General features: G+C 45.4%; 1 long non-coding RNA gene across 1 annotated transcript; it reads right to left on the bottom strand.

The window, feature by feature from the left end:
• Nucleotides 1-1253: 1253 nt before the first annotated feature.
• LOC307212775 lies at nt 1254-23749 on the bottom strand. The gene is made up of 3 exons (XR_013837204.1): nt 23401-23749; nt 3238-3320; nt 1254-1465 (listed from the first exon to the last, which is right to left on the bottom strand). It is a non-coding gene; the product is annotated as an uncharacterized lncRNA (long non-coding RNA).
• Nucleotides 23750-23757: the final 8 nt, after the last annotated feature.

Here is a 23757-nt window from a genome sequence, read left to right as displayed (position 1 = left end):
AAGAGGAGAAAGAGAGAGAGAGAAAGAGAAAAAACTGTAAGGCCCGTTATCATGTTTTTATCATATATATCCTATCATTTAACCACACGCAGAGAGGTAGACCCTCCCATCTCCCACCTGGGACCCTACATCTTCTTGCTGGGAGACCCTTTCTATCCTGCCTTTCATGCCAGGACCCCCCTTCTCTCTCTGACTGTCCCCTTCCCGTGTGTGTCCTCTTCAGTCCAATTTAAAGGACTCTTCTCTCCCACCCAAAAAAGCTTTTTATAAATGTTTAACACAGAGAATATGAACAATTAAAATTCATCATGCCAACAAAACTGAACTACCTTAACATGCCTGTTGAAATAAAGTCTTTGTCATGCACCAGAGGTTCAGCAAGGAGGGTGCCTGTCTAATCTCAGGTGGGTGAGAGTTCCACAGGCTTGGGCCCACTATACTGAATGTACAGCTTCAAGTGTTGGGCAGCTGAGCTGGGGATGGGGTGGGGGAAGGGGAAGGGAAGGGGAGGGGAAGGGAAGGGTCCCTTCAACAGAGACCCTGAAAACCTCAGAGTTTGGGAAGCGGTGTTAATTCAACTGTTAATGGATTTCACATTGACCAAATGAATTAAACAACTATTTGTTAAGAAGCTGCAGAAGGAGTTAAAGGGGCTTGTTTTGTTTCTATGCGATCAGGTAGTTTATGAAGGCAAAGGAGGAGAGCAAGTAAATAATAATAAAATTTGGCAACACCATTTTTAAATGCATGCTTTGACGTGTCACAAAGGTTTGGTTGGAGTGGTTAACAAACGTGTCCTATAGCTGTAAGACCAGCACAAACCACCTTTCTCTGGACACCCTAGCATTTGTAAATTTGATGCATGGACCCCTTCAGAAATGTTAGAAAGTAATCCGTTGTTTAAATGGGCATTGGCAAAAGTCTCTCAAAGTTCTCAGAGGCCCTACTGCACCATATCTGATGAGCAGTAGGGTGCACCTTCAGGGGGAAATGTGCCCCAAATTGATTTTTTGCTGGGTCGCAAAGTTAAAAGTCTTGTCATTTGCTCGTTTCTGTCTCCAGAGATAGGACAAAAGTTCTTCCGAGGCAGGGACACACACACTCAACTTTCTGACTTTTTAAGAAAACAGTGTCAGTGCGTCTGAAAACCGTCTATAGAATGAAACATCCTCTCTGCTAGAGGAAAAAGTATTAAACCAATGTTTCCAGAAATAGGTATTGGTTTGCACTGAGACAAATATACTTACCACTTCCTAATAAAGAATGTGCAAGGAGCCATTCTCTCTCTCTCTTCTGTTGAAACACCTCCGCACCATCTTCTTAGAAAATGTAACCACATGTGCTATCAAGCTTCTTGAACTGGGGTTTTAAATACAGTGATGGAGCGGGAAGTTCTGAAGTGCAGAAGCTCATCGTGACGCCCCCATAGCCACGTTCCCAAAGAGAGTCCAAAAGATGCAGGCAGCTGTGTTGATCCAAATACACACACACATATATATACATATACACAAATATACACCCACCCAAAAGCAGCAGTACGTAGCATAATAGGATTAGCTCACAATCACCAAATAGATGTTTATAGAAGAAATTCAACTCGAAAGACAAATGGAGCTTTAACAAAAGCTGAGATGAAACCTTTTGATTTTAATTAGAAATGGAGACAATCTTGCAGAGCGGTGTTGCCATTTAAACGGATAACCTGAAGTAGGGACCCCATCAAAGGAAAGGAAAAAGTATCTAGCCTCCGCATTAATGTTTTCCTCATTCTCTGGCTTCCCTCCATTCTGAAATTTACTAGACTAGTCTAGCAAACTGCTGTGACTTGGTGCAACTGCGTGAAGGAGAAGGATCCAGTGGAAATACTTTTCATGAAGGTCATGCTGTGGGCACATTTAGCATTCTTAGATAACAAACGTTATAGCGCTGAGCTCTTCCTAAGCCCTCAGCATGCTTGCTGAAGACGAGAGCCCATGAAGTTATTAGCTGCTATCACTGATCAATGACCAGTGGTGGAGACTTAGGCAGGCATGAAACTTGAGATTGTTCAATGGGAATTTCTACATCAGCATAGTGCCTGAGGATCCCCTGGGACCCTCTTGAGATGGCTGGAAGTTGTTGTGTGTGTCACTGATGTTGGAAAGAATGGCCTGCTAATCTAGGCAATGTGAAAGCAGAGCCACAAACAACAGAACAGGCAATTTGTCCCAGAAACTATTTGGATGGGTGCTGCAATATCAGCCCATCATTTACTGAACTTCATGAAGGTAAAAAATAAAATTAAATCCAGCATTATAGCCACAGGTAGTTTCCTGCCTCAGAGCAACTAGCAATCCTAGGGATGGCAGTGGCTTTTGGATATGTTCGCAGGCAGACAGTGGCCATGTGCATAAAGTCAGTATGTTTGTGGAGGGTCAGTTCCAACAGCCAAGTGGACATGTGGTCAAGAACAAGGGTTGCTGCCACAATCCCACTCCTTCAGGTGTGTTCAGTGTGCCTACAGTCAACGCTTAAAGAAGGCTTAGCATGTGCACCTTTAAAATACTGTGATGTGTTTGTGGGTGCTAGACTTCTCCTAAATCCCTAGGACCAATAGGTGCTAGAATTCAATTAAGGCTTGGGTGACAAAAGCTAATTGGGAGAGGCTAGTCTCCTGTGTGAGATGATAGTTAGACCTGTGTGTATTTGGGCTGTGTTTTAAGCCTTTTTAACCCTCCAGAATTAGCATGTGTGAAAAGCTAACTTACCAAACTGTGTATTAAAGGTAAAGGGGAGCTCACCACGTTGCGGGGATTCAAACTGCCGACCTTCTGATCGGCAAGTCCAAGGCTCTGTGGTTTAACCCACAGCACCACCCGCGTCCCAAACTGTGTATTAGGCACTTCTAAATCTTAGGGAATCAACATGGGTTAAGAACTGATCAAGACAGATTAATTTCCTTGTAGGTGGTTGCCTGAAGGTAATGACTCATCAGCACACAGTAATGACATGTGTGTAAATAAACCATATGTCATTAAGACATCAGTCTCTGCTGTGCCTGGCTTTCCAAAAAGAAACATATAGACCCGGGTAGGCGTGCCTGGTACCCCTGGAATCTCGCACTGCTGTCGATATTGGGGTGGCATGTAACAATACTTTTGCGGGAAATTTATTGTACTTAATGTCACTTTCCCCAATAACTTCCCTGTAACTTAAGAAATATTTCTGCCACAGCAAACATTTTCGACTGAAATTTACCTGTTGTAAAATCTGAGGAATAATATGCATGGTCCTTCATTTCAGACATTGAACAATGGAACCAAACTTGTTCCCTTGGAAGTCTGTAAGAAAACAGAGAGTGGTTTTTCAAGCCGGTCAGCATTGTGCTTTGATGTCTGAGAGCACACAGGCGCTGAACAGGAGCTCAGCATCACCGATATTAAGCGAGTGCGATATCTCTGGTGGGTTCTTTTTGTGGAATCAAACAGACTCCTCCTCAATCTGCCAGGACTTTAAATACGGAACAGCCTGGCCTGCAAAGGATGCTTAGCCAGTCTCGAATTATCGGATTGCTGAAAGAAACAAGACTGCAAAGAATTGGAATATTGAGTAGGAGAGACGGGGGGCAACTCACTGCGCTGTTTCACTATGTGTGTCCTCTGTACAATAAGAAGGGGGTAAAACATCTTTGCAGATTCGACGGAGCTATGATACATGTACGTCGTATCTTGTCAAAAAATGTTCAGCAGTTTGTATGTGTGTTTGCAGGAGATTGCTGGAAAGAGGTCTGTCTCTGCACCACTAAACGTGCTTTGCTGTTGAAGCAGCAGATATCCTTGATTAATAACAAAAGGGTTTTCTCTTCTCTTCCCCCTGCCTCCCCCCCCCCCCCGCCTCTTAGGGATCAGAGCCGTTTCCCACCCTCTCTATGCAAACCCAGCAACACAAACTGTGTCCATTAGCATTTCAAGGAACTTCCTACTAAAGAGCGGCAATAAAGCTCCTCTCCGTGGGTAAAATCCATTTTGTCCTCTCTGGTGACATCTGTTCTAACTTCTCAAGCCAAAAAGGAAACCAGATAATGCCACAGAGCCTTTTGATTTACTGTATTGGCACTTGCAGCAATGTGTCGAACTCTTAAAGCATGTAACCCTAGTGGACGTACATGGCTGTGTCAATGGGAACATCTGCATATTCCCACCACATAGTGTGAAGGGAAGGAATTCCAGAATTCCCTTCCCCGGCTTTTTCACTATCACACTTCACATTTCCATTCTTGCTTGGTCTGCTGTTGGACAAAATGCATTTTAAAACACCACCACCACCACTTTTGCTGTGTATAGGCTGCTGGTGGTTTTCATACCCTCCAACATTTATCCAATGAAAATAGGGACATCTATTATTATTATTATGATTATGATTATGATGATTATGATTATGATTATGATTATTATTATTATTACAGTGGTACCTCGGGTTACATATGCTTCAGGTTACATACGCTTCAGGTTACAGACTCCGCTAACCCAGAAATAGTGCTTCAGGTTAAGAACTTTGCTTCAGGATGAGAACAGAAATCGTGCTCCGGCAGCGCAGCAGCAGCAGGAGGCCCCATTAGCTAAAGTGGTGCTTCAGGTTGAGAACAGTTTCAGGTTAAGAACAGACCTCCGGAACGAATTAAGTACTTAGCTCGAGGTACCACTCTATTATTATTATTATACCTCGCCCATCTGACTGGGTTGCCCCAATCACTCTGGATGGCTTATAAAAACATAATAAAACATTAAACATTAAAAAAACTTCTCTATAAAGGCCTGCATTCAGATGTCTTCTAAATGTTGTATAGTTACTTATCTCCTTAGCTTGCAGGGTTGCATAAGAAAAAGAAGAGTTTGGATTTGCTATCCCACTTTATCACTACCCTAAGGCGTCTCAAAGCGGCTAACAATCTCCTTTTCCCTTCCTCCCCCACAACAAACACTCTGTGAGGTGAGTGGGGCTGAGAGACTTCAGAGAAGTGTGACTAGCCCAAGGTCACCCAGCAGCTGCATGTGGAGGAGCGGGGAAGCGAACCTGGTTCACCAGATTACGAGTCCACCACTCTTAACCACTACACCACACTGGCTCGCCATACTATCCAACATTTCTCTGATGAAAATATGGATGTCCTACCATACCCTCTACCGTTTCTCCAATGAAAACAGGGACGTCCTGAGGAAAGTGGGACATTCTGGGATCTAATCAGAAACCAGGACACCTTCTGAAAATCCAGGACTGTCCCTGGAATATAGGGACACTTGGAGGGTCTGGCTCTGAACCCCTCTTTTCCCACAAGTTGGCTTTCATTCATAACACAATAATAATAGTCAAGCAGACGATCAGCCCAGATGACCTATTACCAAATGGTAACTTGCTACAATATGTATGCAGATTTTACAAAATGTTGGGCTTGAATGGTAGCCTGCACCAACCCAGAATTATTATTTTTTGGTGCAGGGGGCGGGGGCAGAGAGACATGGGAATCTTGGTATTTTTACTTCAGTTACAGACGCCCGAACAATGTAGGATAAAAGAACAAATTTAAAACGTGCAGGATTCTTACTCCTTTATACCATCTGTGCTGTATAGGCCTTAGCTCTTTTACATTGGTCATCCTGGGAACAAAAAGCTGAAAGCAGATTCCAGCAGTTTTTCCATTCACTATTCATTCAGAGGTTCATCAGCTCCATATGGATTCAGCCAACTGCTGTGTTAAATCAGAGGCCTTTCCCAGAATTGACATGGTAATGAAGTCATGGTATTGCTTGCAGAAAAGGCCTCTATAGGTATTCTACTCTTCAACAAACCCAGCCTTTTCACCCTATTCAGTCCCCAAAATAGACTCAAACCGTTCCAACATCTGTGAACTGGGTTCTGGCCGTTGGGTGAGCGATATGTTTTATGACACCAACATGTTTTAAGCGCCGGTTAACACGACTCCTACATGGTCCTGGGAAAACGCAACAGATTCCAATGTATGGGGCACTTGGTAATACGTACTGCATCCCCTTTTTATTCATTTGCACTCAAAAACATATTTAAACCTCGCACTTGATCTGTAACCCGTGATCTTCGGTGTGAGTCTTATAAACATTGTCTTTGATAAGAAACACACTGAGGGTTAAAAAAATAAAGCTGCCAAATAGTTTAAAGGACAAATAGTTTGAATGACGTTCTAATAGCTAATGAACCAGTGCCTTTTTCATAGCTGTCAACGTTTCCCTTTTTTTAAGGGAAATTCCCTTATTCCGAATAGGATTCCTCGCAAGAAAAGGGGAAAGTTGACAGCTATGGCCTTTTTATCAAGTTGCAAAAAAAGTTTGCATTCAGAGTGATCAAGGAAAAGGGAAATACATGATTTCATAGTACACTATCTACAGATCAGGCAGACCCTGATCAAGAGATAGTGATTATTAGCTTGTGAAAGCACATTTCTGCTTATCCATCACCCGCTGGATTAGTAGCGGCACATGCAAAAGCCACATGTGCAAAACCATGTGCATGTAGATCTCTCCCAAGAGTCGAGCAGATGCCTGGGTCTTAAGGCACTCGGGATTTTAAAAGGTGAGCACCAGCACTTTTGAACCGAGCCCAAATACTATGCAACAATTGCAAAAATGCAAATGTAACCTACAGACAGCTGCAAATTATGACAACTGCTTACTGCTGCACAAGTAAGGGCTAATAAGCACAGACGTGTCTCTCTCCACCCCAACTTCTTTTTCTTTGCTTTTACAAAGTCAGTGAAAGGTTGGGAGGAAATGCTCTGGCATTCATGAAAGGAAAGACACATGCACACAGGTGTGGTCGACAGATGGATCTTGCATAGTAGATTACTCAGAAAAGTTTACTTCCCATGATGTAATTCTACTGCCTGAACATTAAGATGACAACTGCTGAGTCACACAGAACTGGCCAGTCCCATGTGATCCTGCGCTTGCAAATTCTTTTAAGTTTAAAGTACAACCGGATAGAAAACTCAAAAGAACTTTGCTTTAAAAACACAGCAAGGGACAGAAGAGATGGTCTGCGTGTCACGTTAAACCACTGTTTACTCTAAAGCAGCCTTGGCTTCCCCAACTGTGGTTTGCTTGAAAGAAACAAATCACAAATGCTGTGTCATGCGCCATGCTAAGCCAGCCTCTGTTTCTCCTCCTCATCCACCTTACTTTCTGGTATAGCACAAGCAGGAGCAGGGAAGGAGCGAATCAGGACACTGCTCTCACACATTACACTATAATTTAAAATAAATTCTGGTTTAATGTGACATCTGAACCTGGTCTCTGTCTTAAATATAATGAATTATACTGTATAGCTGTTTTCCTTATTAAAAGAGGAGAGGAGAGAGGGAGAGATTACATATCAGAGACAACAGTTACATACTAGTACGTAGATTTACCCTGCATAAACATTCAAAACAATTCTGTAAATTTTTGTGTGGACCGCATAAAGGTTGTCTGCAATAAAGAGTGTTTCACTTTTTTAAAAATGTGAATAGCAGGCTCTGGTAAATCTGCCCCTTATTTCTCAAACACTTATGTTTAGTTGGGATGGCCATGACAAAACTAATAGTTAAGATAAGCATCACATTAGCTCAGTTGGTTAGAGTGTGGTGCTGACATCGTCAAGGTTGCAGGTTCGATCCCTGTATGGGGCAGCTGCATATTTCTGGACTAGATGGTCTTCAGGGTCCCTTCCAACTCTATGATTCCAAGAGAGGCACATTTCTGAGTCTCCCCCACCACCACCATTTCAGATATGACAGTGCATTTGCTCTTTGCTCTCGACATTCATTGGGTTAGGCACCACGTTAGCACTGAATTTCGGAATATTCATTCCTGGCGTTGGTGCCAAGAAAATCGTGATGAAGGGCGAGTAAAGATATTGGGTCTACAGCAGGAGAGTCTTTCATGCAGTCTTGGTGTGTGAGGCAAGAAAAAACCTTCTCAACCATAGTTTGTTAAGGAGCTTAAAAATATATATAACCTATGGTACAATGTTGGCTGAAATTTCTTTCTAGTGTTAATAATGCTGCCTTTACATAGCTAAAAAATAGTAATTGCCACTGCCGTATTTAGAATTAGTGAATCAGCCAACTGAGGGCATCAGAGACTGTTTGTTTAAGTCCCGTACAATATTCTGGGAGCATAGCGTCTTTCAGCAGCTATATTTTAAACATGAACCAACCAAATGACCTTTGTTGCTGTGCCCCAACTTTTACCTCTGGCTGTACCCACCAATGCAAAGTGGCCCCTGAAAGGCTGATCAGGAAGAAATATGGCCCTCAGGATGAAAATTTCTACCACAACCCAATTCCTGAGAGGAAAAGCAGGAGTCTCCATTATGCCAACTGCCCATGAAACATGTTGCAGATGGCACTGTATGAGATCTTCAGACATCACAAGAGGTGAAGACAGTGTGGATTTGAAACATGAGCGTGGCATCCCAATGGCTGGTTTCCTGTTAACTGTGGGAAGAGAGAATGAGGTTCCTGTGTCCTTGCCCACATCCTTGAGAAGAAACCAGGATCTTCCGTGTTATCACCAGTTTTCGTCAATATACAAAAACGCTCGGATCAAACTTTACAGGCTCCTTTGATAAACAGCAAGGTGCCTCTTTCATAGAGCGTTGCAAGTTTCCAGGGATTAGGGTGAGTAATTCTCCTATTGTTGTTGAAAGCTGCCATCAGTCATACTCAACGTTAGTCAACTGGTCCAAGCACATTGCAGAACAAGAGCTGGGATAGTGGTTTGATCATAAAGAACCCAAATAGAGGCTGAAAGAAATGGGAACAAGGTAGTATTCGTAGGCAATATATATATAAGCTTCTCCTCCCCCAATTTTGCTTAATTTATTGCATTGTTTTTTGAGTTAGGCTACATTTTCCATCCGTTTTCTTTTGGCATTCTTCGTCTCCCTGATGGCCGACCCCTGCAGTACCTCCCATGCAGATCTTTTTAAAATGCTAGACATCGACTTAACAGGGAAGGATGTTTGAGAGTTATTAAATGGAACAGTCTCCAGGATCAGGAAAGGAGTTGGATCTGACAGAGTTCCCAAGCTGCTTATACATGTCCGTGTGAATAACATTCTTATTAATCTGTTAATTCTAGACTCAAGATGCATTAGCACGGAGACAAAGAAAAAGGTTAGCCCTCTCCTCGCGCAGCCTCGGGCCTTGTTTGCTTATCACACTTCGCTGCACCACCTCACTGAAGACAGACCAATGTGTCTTCATCTACCGCAAACATAATCACTTGGTTTCGGCCTTGGTTGTTAAGAGAGTTCGGATTCTCTGCTACAAATTGATGCTGGTTGAATCCACTTCCACCATGCATCTCACCTGCATTGCCTGGCTTTTTGAAGGCAAAGGAAGCTCATCTAGGTCAGTACTGACTACACTGACTGAGAGCAGCACTTCTTCAGCTTTTCAGACATGGTTCTCTCCCAGCCCAACCTGGAGATGTTGGGGATTTAGCATGGGCTTTTTCCAAGCAAGGGAGATGCTCTGCTGCTGAGCTAGTCCTTCCCAGGAAGGCATTCCTTCATGAAGCATAGCATGTCAAGGTTGAAGGTTCGATCCCCCTATGGGACAACTGCAGGGCAGGGGGTTGGACTAGATGATCCTCAGGGTCGCTTCCAACCCAACAGTTCTATACAGTGGTACCTCAGGTTACATACGCTTCAGGTTACAGACTCCGCTAACCCAGAAATAGTGCTTCAGGTTAAGAACTTTGCTTCAGGATGAAAACAGAAATTGTGGTCCGGTGGCGCGGCAGCAGCAGGAGGCCCCATTAACTAAAGTGGTGCTTCAGATTAAGAACAGTTTCAGGTTAAGAACGGACCTCCAGAACGAATTAAGTACTTAACCTGAGGTACAACTGTAAATCTATTCTCTCTCTTTCAAGAGAAATAAAGTGTCTCGAGGTTTTTATTTTTTTAGGTGTAGGAACAAAGCTCATGAAAAATGATGCTGTTCCCTATCCCGTCCTTTTTGCCACATTTGCTTCGTTGTGCGTGCCTCATCTAATAGCTGGGCAATATCAATTCGGTGGTAGACACACATTGAGAAGGGAAACTTTTTTGCCAAGGGGATTTAAGACCTACCTTCCCCATGGAATTCCTGCCTTTTCTTCCACAGTTCTGTATCGCTCTGTGGAACTCTCAGCGACCAGATGGAGAGGCTGTGGCCTCAAATTAATTTGCAGTGGTGCTTAGTCTTCTTGGGTTACACAAGCGCAAAAAGAAGGTCCTGTTCTGCATCTGAAAGATTCTGGGACTTTGGCAAGCCACCTAAGAAGGGAACATCAGGAGCATGGCACAAAGGATGTGCATAGGAGTTAACAACAACAACAATTTATTATTTATATCCCGCCCATCTGGCTGGGCTTCCCCAGTGACTCTGGGCGGCTTCCAACAAAATATTAAAATATCGTAATGCATCAAACATTAAAAGATTCCCTAAACAGGGCTGCCTTCAGATGTCTTCTAAAAGTCTGGTAGTTGTTGTTCTCTTTGACATCTGGTGGGAGGGCGTTCCACAGGGCAGGTGCCACTACCAAGAAGGCCCTCTGCCTGGTTCACTGTAACTTGGCTTCTCGCCGGGAGGGAACCGCCAGAAGGCCCTCAGCGCTTCTCCTGCAGGTCTTGCCCCCATTGAAGTACAGTGGTACCTCGGGTTACATACGCTTCAGGTTACATACGCTTCAGGTTACAGACTCCGCTAACCCAGAAATAGTGCTTCAGGTTAAGAACTTTGCTTCAGGATGAGAACAGAAATGGTGCTCCAGCGGCGCGGCGCAGCAGCAGCAGAAGGCCCCATTAGCTAAAGTGGTGCTTCAGGTTAATTACAGTTTCAGGTTAAGTACGGACCTCCGGAACGAATTAAGTACTTAACCCGAGGTACCACTGTAGTTACTGAGACTGAAGGTTTTGCAGTCGTCGTCGTCCCCCCCCCCCCAAATAATGAAGAAAAAACCTTGTTTACCAGAGAAGTAGGCCAACCACAAGGAGCAGTGGCAACTCTTTCAAATCTCCTCAACTTCCCCGCACCAAGATTATATATATGTAAATGTTTAGGCATCTATCAAAAAATGGTGATTGGATACTGACAAAAGGAGCCTAATTGATCTTTTGCAACTATTGTACATTTAAAAAAACAAAAACTCTGCCATTCCCAGCATACTACATACTGAATGAACTTCAACTTTTCAATCGGTCTAGTCTGGAAGGATCAACTGGAAAAAACAACACGATAAAAGTAGACTACTGCATTGTTACATTTCTGCAAATAATCCAGTTATTCCACATCTAAGACAGGAATCCTTTCGAATTTGTAAGCCCGAGTTTTAAACCTCCTGGAAATAATTGTTTCCTACAGAGCACCCCTAAGCTGTGCAAGTATGTTGCCATGAGCCAGGATTGTTGAAATTATATGGGAACCCTGCAGGCAACAGCTGGGTCCTGCTACATATTCGAAAATGACCGATAATAAGCACCATGGAGATTCCCTTAATACCAGTAATAGCAGTGTCAGTTAAGTCACCCCGCAGAAAGCATGTGTTTTACGTTACTCTCCATTCCTGACTTGGTGGGTCAGAATGGGGAGCAAGCAATGCCAGTACAACAGACTTCCAAGTTTACTGAGAATTAGCTCATATATATAATCTGGAGATCTCAAACTTCCCCTAAAACTTTAAGCTATGATGATGATGAAGATGATGATGACAGCGACATAAATAATGCAGGGCACTTCATGCAAATCCGTCTTAACCCCACCCCTGCTGCTAAGTAAGAAAGGTTGGCTCCCCTCTAAAACAGTCACCTGGAACACATTTCCATGATCTCCTTGCTAATCCAATTTCCCACCCGCCACCCCAAAACCCTCCGACGAAATTGAAACAGCATTCTATGGTCCTCATTCACTGGGGTCCTGCCCCTTGAAATCTGTCACCGAGGCTGTGGTGAACAGCATAGGAAGACGCTTTTCGAAAGAATCGGGAGGTATTATTTTCAATTTAGTTGGTCCTATAATTCCACGAGCTGGTATCTGCAAGCAATTTTCCAATAGACTATTCCCCTGCCTAAAAAGCAGAGACATCACCTTGCCAACAAAGGTCTGTATAGTTAAAGCTATGGTTTTCCCAGTAGTGATGTATGGAAGTGAGAGCTGGACCATAAAGAAGGCTGATGGCCAAAGAATTGATGCTTTTGAATTATGGTGCTGGAGGAGACTCTTGAGAGTCCCATGGGCTGCAAGAAGATCAAACCTATCCATTCTGAAGGAAATCAGCCCTGAGTGCTCACTGGAAGGACAGATCGTGAAGCTGAGGCTCCAATACTTTGGCCACCTCATGAGAAGAGAAGACTCCCTGGAAAAGACCCTGATGTTGGGAAAGATGGAGGGCACAAGGAGAAGGGGACGACAGAGGACGAGATGGTTGGACAGTGTTCTTGCAGCTACCAGCATGAGTTTGACCAAACTGCGGGAGGCAGTGGAAGACAGGAGTGCCTGGCGTGCTCTGGTCCACGGGGTCACGAAGAGTCAGACACGACTAAATGACTAAACAACAACAATAATTCCCCTGCCCTGTAACAACTATAGTTGTTAAGAGGCCATTTTCAGAATCCTGTGCGCCTTTATATGCTATTGTATGTGTCGGACTCTTAAAATGCAGATCAACTGTGGCACAAACCAGATTAAAACACTCCACACAAGGAATGTTTAAAAGCCACTGCTGCCTCTGCCTCATGAATTAGTGAAAGGAGGGGGTTCTGGAGGGTGGGTACTGTCACTGAGGCCTGCTTCCAAGCGACAATCTTGCAAAGGACTAGCAGAGTCTCCTCTGAAGATCTTAAAAGATCAACTTCCTCTGCACTGGGGAGGCTGCTAGGTACCTGGTTACAGGTTACTTATGGCTTTAAATGCCTGCAGCAAAACCTCAGAATTGAGTCGGTAGCTAAAAGGCAGCCAATGCAGATTTTTCTCAGTACGATGTAATATGTGTAAAAGCTCAGCATCCTCAGTTGGTAGAGCACAAGGCTCTTAATCTCAGGACCACTGGTTCGGGCAAACACATTAGGCAAAAATATTCCTGCATAGCAAGGGGTTTGACTAGATTGATGACTCTAGAATTCTGAGATTCTATCCTCGCAACTGCCTATTATTGCTATTACAGTTTTTGCCATACGGTTGGTATGTGGGACAATCTTAAGGAACAATTTGATGCATCTCAACTGACAATGATCTGGTCCATCATCTCTTTTAGACTGGTCTCTGCCAGCATCTTGGAGAATTCTTTAAAAGTCATCCATTGGTGGTATTTTTTCGCCAGTGTGTTTGGTTCTTATTGCAAGATCAGGATCTCCCTTGTGCTGGTGGGGCTGTGGAGACACATGGTGGAGTCCATAAATTTTGGAAACAAATTATTGCAGAGATCAGTATACTTAATGTGATTCTAGGCCCTACTCTATGTGTTTTTTTGGTAAAGGTGATGTGGATCTTATATGTAAACAGTTAATTGTTTATATGGCAGCTGCTCATTTAGTAATCGCTCAGGCTGGAAAGATGCTTCGTGTTATACCTAGATAATGGTTCAAGAAAGTTATGTTCTCTGCTATGTCACAGACATTGACATGTAATCTTTGTGTTGCTAGGGGTTACGCCAGGCATAGGCAAACTCGGCCCTCCAGATGTTTTGGGACTACAACTCCCATCATCCGTAATAGGACCAGTGGTCAGGGGTGATGGGAATTGTAGTCCCAAAACATCCGGAGGGCAGAGTTTGAGGAAGCCTGGATAACGCTAACCCTTCTGATTTCACCTCTGTTTTGGAAGTTATTTATTAAATATATGACATCTGCAGTGACACGATTGACAAATTCCTTCAAAATGTGATACTGTTTGGCAGTGTCTGTAAACAGGCAAGACCTTTCTTCCCTCTTTGCCCCATTTTCTTCATTGTAATTTGTGTTTTTATACCCTATTTATAATTTTACAGTTTTATAATTTCATAATTCTACCCAGTTGATTTACTTCCTGGTTGTTGTTTTTATAAAAAAAAACTTTTTACTTTATCATCAAAATTTCATTGTGTTGTATACATATGATTTTGTTGTTAATGTTCAGTTTTGTGTATATTGTTTTAGTTGTTTAGAAAATCAGATCCCCCTCTCCCCTCCCCATGGCAGGCTACCAGGGATTAAGTAGACAAGAAAGCTCTTACCAAGTCTTTTATTCAATATTCACAGAGAGAGGCTTAGGAATGCCGTCTCTTGGAGTACTGGCATTGCTCCGGGTAATCTCCGCTCCCCCTTCCCTTCTCATTTGTCCCCTGCGCCGCCGCCCCCTTACAGGGGCTGCTTAAGGCCAATTGCCTCTTAGTTCTTTGCTCTCCCACTTTCACTGCTCGCCAGGTTCTGGGAGAAGGGAGGTCTGGAATGCTTTCTAGTGATGACATGGCAGCCAGTGCTCCTGCTCAGCTTCTCCCCCCATCCTCTTCCCCCATTATTTCCCAGCTTTGCCTCTCTTCTACCTCTGAGCCGTGCCCTTCTGCAAACCACTGTTGTAAATCAATACTGCTTCCCTCTTCTCTGGAAGGTCCCACCATTCCTCTTCAGTCCAATTCCTGACACAATGCTATCTGTGTGCAGGAACAGTTGCACTGGGTGCACCAACCAAAATCAACAATTGTTCCAAGCCACTGAGGTCATGTGGACCTGTAGAGATGAATCTAAGAGCACCCGAAAACTAGGCATTTGCTCCATAAGATGGAGTACCCCCCCCCCTTCAGAGCTGGTACACCACCCAATTCCTGATCCAGGGAGCAGCGTGTCCATAATGCCCAGATCTTGTCAGACTTCAGTCACCGTTTAATACCTTTCAACCAGCCCATGACTGCATGCACACATCACTTCCAGACGTGTGCAGAAATTGAGGTGGACATCTTCAGCATATTGACACCTTATCCCTAAATGACTACCCCACCACCACCACTGATATTAAATAATATTGGGAACAAAACCATGCCGTGCCACCTCCTCACACAACAGCATGTTGGTTGGGGCTGATACGAGTTGGGAGTTTGAAAAGATCTGGAAGACGCCGGGTTGAGAAAGGCTGGCACACACCAATGCATCTCAAAGCCTATTGCAGGCTGAAAAGCAAAGCATATGTATATGGTTGGATCCTGGACACGATCATACTTTGAGCAGACCCACTGAAACCAATGGGACTCAAGCTGGCCATGACGAATGTAGGACCCATAGATTTCAGTGGGTTTACTCTTCAAGTGTAATTTATGTCCAGGATCCAACTCAAACAGAAATGAGAAACAGCATTTCAAAAATACAGGAAGCAAGGGTGCCAACTTGAATAAAATATGGAGGGGGGGGATTCCAGGTAAGCCCTGCCTCACACAATCCATCACGAGATGTGGCACACTAATAATAATAATAATAATAATAATAATAATAATAATAATAAATTATTTATTATTTATACCCCACCCATCTGGCTGGGCTTCCCCAGCCACTCTGGGCGGCTTCCAAAAAAATATTAAAATACTGTAATACATCAAACATTAAAAGCTTCCCTAAACAGGGCTGCCTTCAGATGTCTTCTAAAAGTCTGGTAGTTGTTGTTCTCTTTGACACCTGGTGGGAGGGCATTCCACAGGACGGGTGCCACTACCGAGAAGGCCCTCTGCCTGGTTCCCTGTAACTTGGCTTCTCGCAGCAAGGGAATCGCCAGAAGGCCCTCGGCGCTGGACCTCAGTGTCCTGGTAGAACGATGGGGGTGGAGATGCTCCTTCAGGTATACAGGACCGAGGCCGTTTAGGGCTTTAAAGGTCAGCACCAACACTTTGAATTGTGCTCGGAAACGTGCCATTTAAATGGCAATGCCCATCAACTGGGGGTGGCTGTCCCCCTCAAATGCTTTATGGGGGGAGAGGTGAAGGAACCTTGGCCCTTATGATAGGAAGGTTTTTCGTTTTGGTATCCATTTTCTAAAGCGTTCTGGTAAAATATTGGTTCACTCTGCCTCGGATAAAGATGGTCTATGATACATGGGGAGGGGGGGGGGGACTCAAGTTCTCAAGTTACCGCAAATACCAGTAACCAAACAGCAACGTATTCTGCATCTGAACCTTGCTTTTTTTTTCTGCAGGGCAGGCAAACCTTTAGAAACGGAACGCGCCGCGGTTTAATACGAAACCCAGGGTTTCTCTTGCAAACACCCTGCACACACGTCTGGCTCTTTTCTGCCCGTCAGCCTTGCATCCGCTGGGGCAACGCAGGCGTCTGCTGCCCGCTGAAGAAGCCGCGGCCTGGTCCGCCTCCCCTCCCCGTCGTGGAACTGGAGCCACCGGCAAAGTTTACGCAGAGCAGCACGCGACCGGCGTGTGGCGGAGTTCGCAACAGCGGCGCCTGGTGTTCCGCAGAACCGGGCGCAGAGGCGGAGGGAGGAGACACAGCGGGCGGGGAAACCGGGGGGGGGGTGACGTGGGGGATGGGCGGTTGGCGCGCTTGTTACCTCGGGGACAGGCGGCGTGGAGGAGTCCAGAAGCCGGAAAGTGGGGGGGGGGGGATCGGCCGTGCGAATAGCAAGCGAAGGGGTGCGCAGCGCAAAATAATAAAATAAACAATTGAAATGGAATATAAAGAGGAAATGAGTCAGCAGCAAACTTCGAGGGAGACGAGCGTGAAAGAGTTTGCACATCTAAGATCACCAAAGTGAAGCGGGGGCGGGGGGAGATGCAGCTTGGTAGCGACGCATTATTTCTACCGCCACCCCTTAAAAATAAAAGCAATTAAGTTGATGATGAGAACTCTGAATTGTTTCCGATGGCGAAGTTTTCGAAGGTGCCTTTGCGTCCCTTTCCCACTACTCTGCGCCCAGTTACAAGAGGCGGCGGCGAACAGCAAAGAGCACAATGTGTTTCTTGTTACGCAGCCCGGCCCGGCTTTCCCCTTTCTCTTTTTCTGTATGGGTTACATCGTAATACAGTATTAAGCTGCAAGTTTAAGTTCTGGACAATCTCTTGTTGCATCTCTAGGGCGCGGGGGGGGGTTGATGAATTCCCACAGATGATGTTGCCCAAACAGTGATCGGCTTGTGACTTGATTTCCAGCATCATGATGGCTGCTTGGTGTGTATGTATGTGTGTTTTGTGTGAGTGTGAGTGTGTGGAAATGGAAGGAGGGAAGTGGGGCGGGGAGGGGAGGGAGGAGAGGTCAGTACAGAAAAGAGCTTTGAAGGGAAAAGGCTGCCTACAGCAGGATTGTTTCTACAAGCTAATTGTACTGAGTGCAGCTGCACAAAGCTGGATCAACAGTAATAGAAGGCGGCGCAGACTTCCTGACGCCAACCCTGCAGAGCTCCCACCAACACTGGCAATTCCAGATTGTTTTCCAGACCTTATCTTTCCCTAGTTAATTTCTTTCGCTTGCTCCAGTTTTGTGACCGGAACAAAAGTAACAGCAGAATCCTTTGTGGAAGCAGGAAAAAGAAAAAGGGGGAAAAAATGCTGTTCGAGATCAGTGCACTTCACAGATTTCTGCAGCAATATTTCGCAGGCATTCCTCTCTCGCTCTCTCTACTACCCCAGCCAGAGTGCGCGCGCCTCCATGAGCTGTCCTCCCCTCGTTTTCTAAAACTTTTCTCTTTGAACAGATGGGCAATGCGATGCAAAAATAAAAAGTTTGCAAGTCATTGCCCTGGCTGTAAGTCGGACAGGGTTCACGCAACCCCTGCCCTGTGCAGTTCTCAATCTACTGTATTTACAGTGCAAATTCTATGGCATGTATGCATGCGCAAGCAAACCTTTCTCCAGGTAAGCGCGTGTAGGACTGTTAAGCGACTAGAAACCTTTGCATGGCACTGTTGTGGCGCTATAACTAGTTTTGAGTTTGCAACCCCCACCCCGCTTTTTAAAAAAAAATTTGAGTGCTTCATCCCCGTCATTCGGCTGTTTGCACATTAAAGCCACTCCCCATTAGAGTGTGTGAGAGGTTTGTGAACCCCGCGAAGCAACGACTTCATCCAGGTAATAGGTAAGAAAGCAGAACCACGTGCCCTGCAGTTAAATCTATAGTAGTTGGTTAACCGCATGGTGCTGATAATGCCTGCGTTGTGGGGGGCTGGGCTAGATGATCCTCAGGGACCCTTTCGACTCTACAATTCTATTATTCTATATAACTTTAAGTACATAGACCTGCTTTTAATACCCACGCCAAAAGAAAACCCCTTTCTTTTGAGTGTTTAGGATTTTGGAGAGTGCGCCCAAAATGGATTGGAGAACAGGAAACTTTTCAAACATCCGCGAAAGTCACTATTATTCAACTCCCCACCCCACACACGCAACAAAAAAATAAATTTCCATGATCCTTATATTGGACACATAAATACACGCAAATGCCTATGTATCCTGTGCCAGAAATTATCACGGGACTAGGAAAATATCCCAGCCACAGAAGCAGTTTTGGGGTGCAACCGTGTTGCGGCGGCGCTCTCCGTTCTTCCGCGGCGGCGCAGACTGGCGGCGAGCGGTGTTTCTCTGCGCGCTGCGTCCGCAGAAGGAAAGCCTCCCGGGCCCGCTTCGCTCCTTCCGCAAACGCGCGCACCAACACACCGTTGCAAAGAACAAGCAAGCGGGGGGGGGGTGGGAAGGAAAGCGCGAGCTGCACTGCAGGTGCGGGTGAGGAAAAAGCGCGCCGCTGCTGCTGCTGCCAAGCCTGGGCCGGGCCGGGCCCCGCCTTTTGCAGCCTCCCCCAGCCCCGGGCCGAGCCCCGGTCTCCATGGCAGCCGCCTGAGAGGCGCCGCCGGCCTGGACCGGGAGGGAGGGCAGGCAGCGGGGGAGCGACGTCACGGGGCTGGCGCCGCCGAGTCGGGCCCGGCCTCTGGGTGGGAAGGAAGGAGGGAGGGAAGGCAGGCAGGCGGTGGGAGGCCTGCCCGGAGGAGCGGGAAGGGAGCAGCCGGAGGAAGGAGGCGCTCGGCTGGGGCGCGCACGGCGGCGCTCAGGGGAAGCCCCCTCTGCAGCCGCCGCTTGCTGCCCGTGCCAGCCCAGGTGCAGGAGGCATGGATTCGGGGGCCGGGGCGTCCTTTTTATTGCTCACTTATGGGGGGGGGTGAAAGGAAGTGGGTCGTGAAGAGAGAGGCCGGACTGAGGGGCTTTCCCTCGCCACCCCTTTTTTGAGGCGCAGGAGCTCCTAAGCGAAATTCTTTGCACACTTAGCCCTCCCCCCCCCCTTGCAAGAAACAGGAGAAACGGCCTCTCTTTTTTCTCACCACCTCACCCCTCCTCCAATTGTGTACCTCCCTCCGCCGCTTCCCTGTAAAAGGAACCAGAGGCGGGTATTAGAGTTGGAAGGGACCCCAAGAGTCATCTATACCAACCCATACCTGTCAACGTTTCCCTTTTTTCAAAGGGAAATTCCCTTATTCCGAATAGGATTCCTCGCAAGAAAAGGGAAAAGTTGACAGCTATGTACCAAGCCCCTGCTAGGCTGGGATCTCTTTGCCTGCGTGAACCCGCGACCCTGAGGTTAAGAGTCATGGTCTCACTCTCCTCACGCCCCGTGAAAGAGGAAGAAGAAGGGCACCCATTGCATACGTAGACGGCTCCCACGCCTCCTCGCCGTCAAAGGTGGCGCAAACACTTTTTCCTCAAGCAGACGCTCTGACTGTTGTTTTCTGAACCGAGAGGGGAAAGGCTGCCAGGCTCCGCCACTTGGATGGGCAGCTTCTACATCAGGCCCTAAACAAACTGTTTGAATTCCCAACCAATTTAACTCTGAAGCCATTCTTAGAAAGGACTTCTTATTCCAGCTTGCAATACGTTTCAGAGCCCTAAAGAGGAGGTTCTCAGAATGCACTGATTTTAGTCTTCAGGACACCACGCAAGGATTTGGGTGCTTTTTCCATCTGTTGTGCCTTATTTTGCAAATAAGGAAGCAGTCTCCTCAGTATGGGAAGCCAGCATGAATAACTCTGGCTTAAATGTTAAGCTAGTGCAAACTACACTGGATCTGTTTCAGAGCAGGGCTTTTGCCATTTGAGCTGGCCTAAACCTGGCAAAGGAAAACAAGCCTTTAACAGAGTTTGACTTACACCACACTTTTTGCCAGGCTCCTAAATTCTGGCAGGTTGCCACGCCACATGACCAAGCTGAGCAGAGTTAGGATACAGCTTTTAAAAAATCCGGCACGATCCCACTCTCCTGGAACGGCCATTTTTCAGAGCTTACTCCAGCAGAAGTTTCACTGGTCTCAGCTCAGTTGACTTGAGGCTGGCATATCTCCAACTGAGTTGGGGTTGGGGACTTGCTGCCAGCATAGCCCAGCTGAGCTGGGATTTAGTCTTCTGAGCCAAATATCCACTGCATCTTAACTCATCCCAGCAGACCTATGGCTAGGATTGTACCCAACCTAGCTTGATGAGGTAGAAACAATCGAGCATTGAACCGGAGCGCTGGAATGCAAATAGGCTTGCAGAGCTGTACAATCTAGTTTAGATTTAGGTTGCAATGAGAATAAACCCCTCTGAATACACCACGACTTCTGAATAAGCATGCATGTGACAGCTTAGTTTCTGGAGAACACTAGTGCACAGTTTCTCAATAAAATACAATTGGATATTAAAGTGGCTTCCAACGGAAAAGAAAATGATCGAGAAGATAACATAGCCTCGAGAAGATAACATAGCCTCAAGCACAGCAACACTTCAAAAGTATTTATAGCAATGAATTGCTTACAAAGGTTAATACAATAGTAATTGTGTACATTTGGTAGTGGAAGTGGTAAATGTATACTAAAGTAATTTTTATCAAAGAGTGTCCATCCACAATTAAGTTCTTCTCTAGCACTGATTTCAGTGGAAGAGATTTAAGCATCAGTGGAAGAGATTTAAGCATCATAAATGTCATGTGCCAAATTAGTATGGCTTTAACAATGGTTTTGCCCTTCTGTTTAAGATGCTTTCCTCTGTATTTCAAAGTGACTGCAGTATATCCTGCCAGCCTACCTGTTTTTTTTTTATCCTTTCCTACCTATGAATGTTCTTGGTTATTATTTTTTTCCTTGAGCATACAGTAACAAACCAGTGATAAATGTCTGTTCAATTTGCATACAGTCTCGTCTGAAATAAAAACATGAAGTGATGAAGTCTGACATAGCCAGAAAAATGTATCTCAGAAGACCTCAAACATAGGCTAAGAAATCAGCTAATCATAAGGAAATATTGTGGGGGTTAAGTCATTGGGGGCAAAATCATGTGTTTTGGTGTGTTTTTTTACTAGCCATCGTACGTATTTAAGAAATAAAACTGTCATGAACATTATTTTGTTGCTAAAAGATACGGCTGTGATCTTGCGTGTTGCTTAAGGCTGAAGTCTCAAAAGCACTCTTGTTAAGTAGCAACTCTCACTGAGCTCATTTACTTCTGAGTAAGCATACTTAGGGATCATGCTGCATGGATCATGGCCTTCCACTGGATTTAAGTAGCCTAACAGCTGGATTGCAGTTTTAAAGTGCAGCCCTGTGCTTCGTTACTGAGAACTCTTCGGTAGAACTTCCATTATTATCTGCGTAGCATTACAGGGTCAATTAATCTTTTCTTTAGCATAAGGCATAGTAAAGCTTCAATTAAATGAGTGGCAAAGTACACAGGAAACACTACCAGGTCAGTTCCTTAAGTCCACCTTGTTCACTGTCTACTGGCAGCCATCCTCCAAGGTTTTTCAGCCTTGGATGGGGATGCTAAACACTGAACCTGTGCTATAACTCCGCATTATGGGCGTAGATGGGGGGCAGGTGCCCCCCTAAATCAAGTAAATAAATAAAAATACTTCATCATTGGCCAATTGTGTTGCAGATAACTCAATTCTGCCCCCCCCAACAAAAAGCCTGTCCCCCTGGCCACGCCCATGCTCTGTACCCAGGTACCCTGATTAGGAATGTAAGTGTAGTCTTGTGGCTGAGAAGCCACATACTTTGGGGAGGAGGAAGAAGTGGGGAAAGGGTTGAGCGAGAGCAAGTCCAGGGTCATATCTTGGTTGGTTGGTGGAAGCAATTACTGCCCTTCAACCTATTATGTTCCTTTCCAAGAACATGTAAGCTGGCACTCAGTGATTACAGCCACTTGCGTGGAGTGCAATTTTATTTCCCTTGCAGGGTGGGAAAAGAACGTTTACAAACAATAACGCCACATGAGGAAATGTCATTGGGATGTTAACAACCCACATCTTTTTTCTAACAACAACAAAAAATATATATAGGGGAGGAGCACCACCTGTACTCATTATGGGAGAGAGTTGCTCACAAATTATGAGCTGGATCGAAAGGCAAAAAAGTGGGAGAGAGGAACATGAGGGATAGCAAAACCTGAAGACCTTCCAGTAGCCCAGAGAGGTCAAAAGGCAGAGGTGCCAATGCCTGATCTTACCTGCGCAAGTAATCTCCCTCAAATTTCAAAGTACAGTATATATAGTTGTGTATGTGTGTACACACACACACACTGCATTATAGGCAGCATAGATATTGCAAATAACCTCAAAACCACCCATGCACCCCTGAATCTAATGTTTACTGGAGGTATATTTATTTTCAGTGACAACCCGCCATGTCATAATTAGGTATAATGATCTGTATGGTGTAGTGATTTGTTTTGAGCAGGCTTCCGCCATAGTTATCTTCAAGAAAAGCTTCACGCATCCAAATAAAGTAAGGCATTCATATTTGTCCTGTGATTCATTTATATCTATTTAAATGCCATGTATACATTAAAGGGGCACAAGCAGGAGTCTTACATGAACAATATATGTCTATGGGTACTACATATGCACGTTAGCCTAACGCGCTGAAATTTATAGCGTCGCTTAGCTAGCGTACTTGCGAAACTAAACAACTCCATCACCTCGGAAACTTCTGGATTTCTGCACCGCTGGCAGAGGGAACAGTTCCATTTAAGCCTCGCATGTTTGACAGATGTGCTTGACTAGGTCACAGTTACCCCCCCCCCCCCCGTGGTGCCTCGGCTTCCAGCATCCAATGATGTCTTTTCACTAAAATAGCCACAAATAAACTATTCAGTTGTTTTAGCCAAATAATTACGGTATCTGACCGTGAGTGAGATCACACACACACACACTCACATATCTCAAGGGAACTGCTTCAAAATAAGTAATCTGTCTTGGGCCAATCAGGCTTGAAACAGACTGCCAGAGAAGACTGGAAGTTACTATCACTGCTGTTTGGTTTGCTTATAAAAAGAACTTGTGTGTTCCCTTTTTGGTAAGCATTGCATCTAAAAAACACTCTTGCAGGTTCTTTAAAAATATATATTATAATACTAACTCTGTGGCCCGTACATGGAAGAAAACTAACTTGTTACACTCATGGTGACAACTGTATATGATGCATCCTATGTCCAGTTGACACGCAGGAAGAGTGAGGTAGCCACAGCCACTGTGAGAGCAGGATGGAATCTCGTTGGCCTGATCCTGCAGGGCTCTTCTTGCGTTCTTTTCTCAGGCCTGCCTCTTGGGAACCAAGCTGCAAAGAGCAGCCCTTTCCGCCCTCCTCTCCCTCAGAATGCTCTCGGTTTGACTCCAGGCTCGGCTCTTGCCTGTGCAGTATTTACTACCCACAGCTGTGCTCGGGGGCCCGCCCCGCTCTGCCAGGATTGGCTGCGAATGCGGAAGACCCGAGCCTTCTCTTCGGCTGCCTTGGCGCCAGTGAGAA

This window comes from Podarcis cretensis, assembly GCF_951804945.1.
Source record: "Podarcis cretensis genome assembly, chromosome: 3".
Taxonomy (NCBI): domain Eukaryota; kingdom Metazoa; phylum Chordata; class Lepidosauria; order Squamata; family Lacertidae; genus Podarcis; species Podarcis cretensis.
This window is presented reverse-complemented; position numbering and strand designations above follow the sequence as displayed.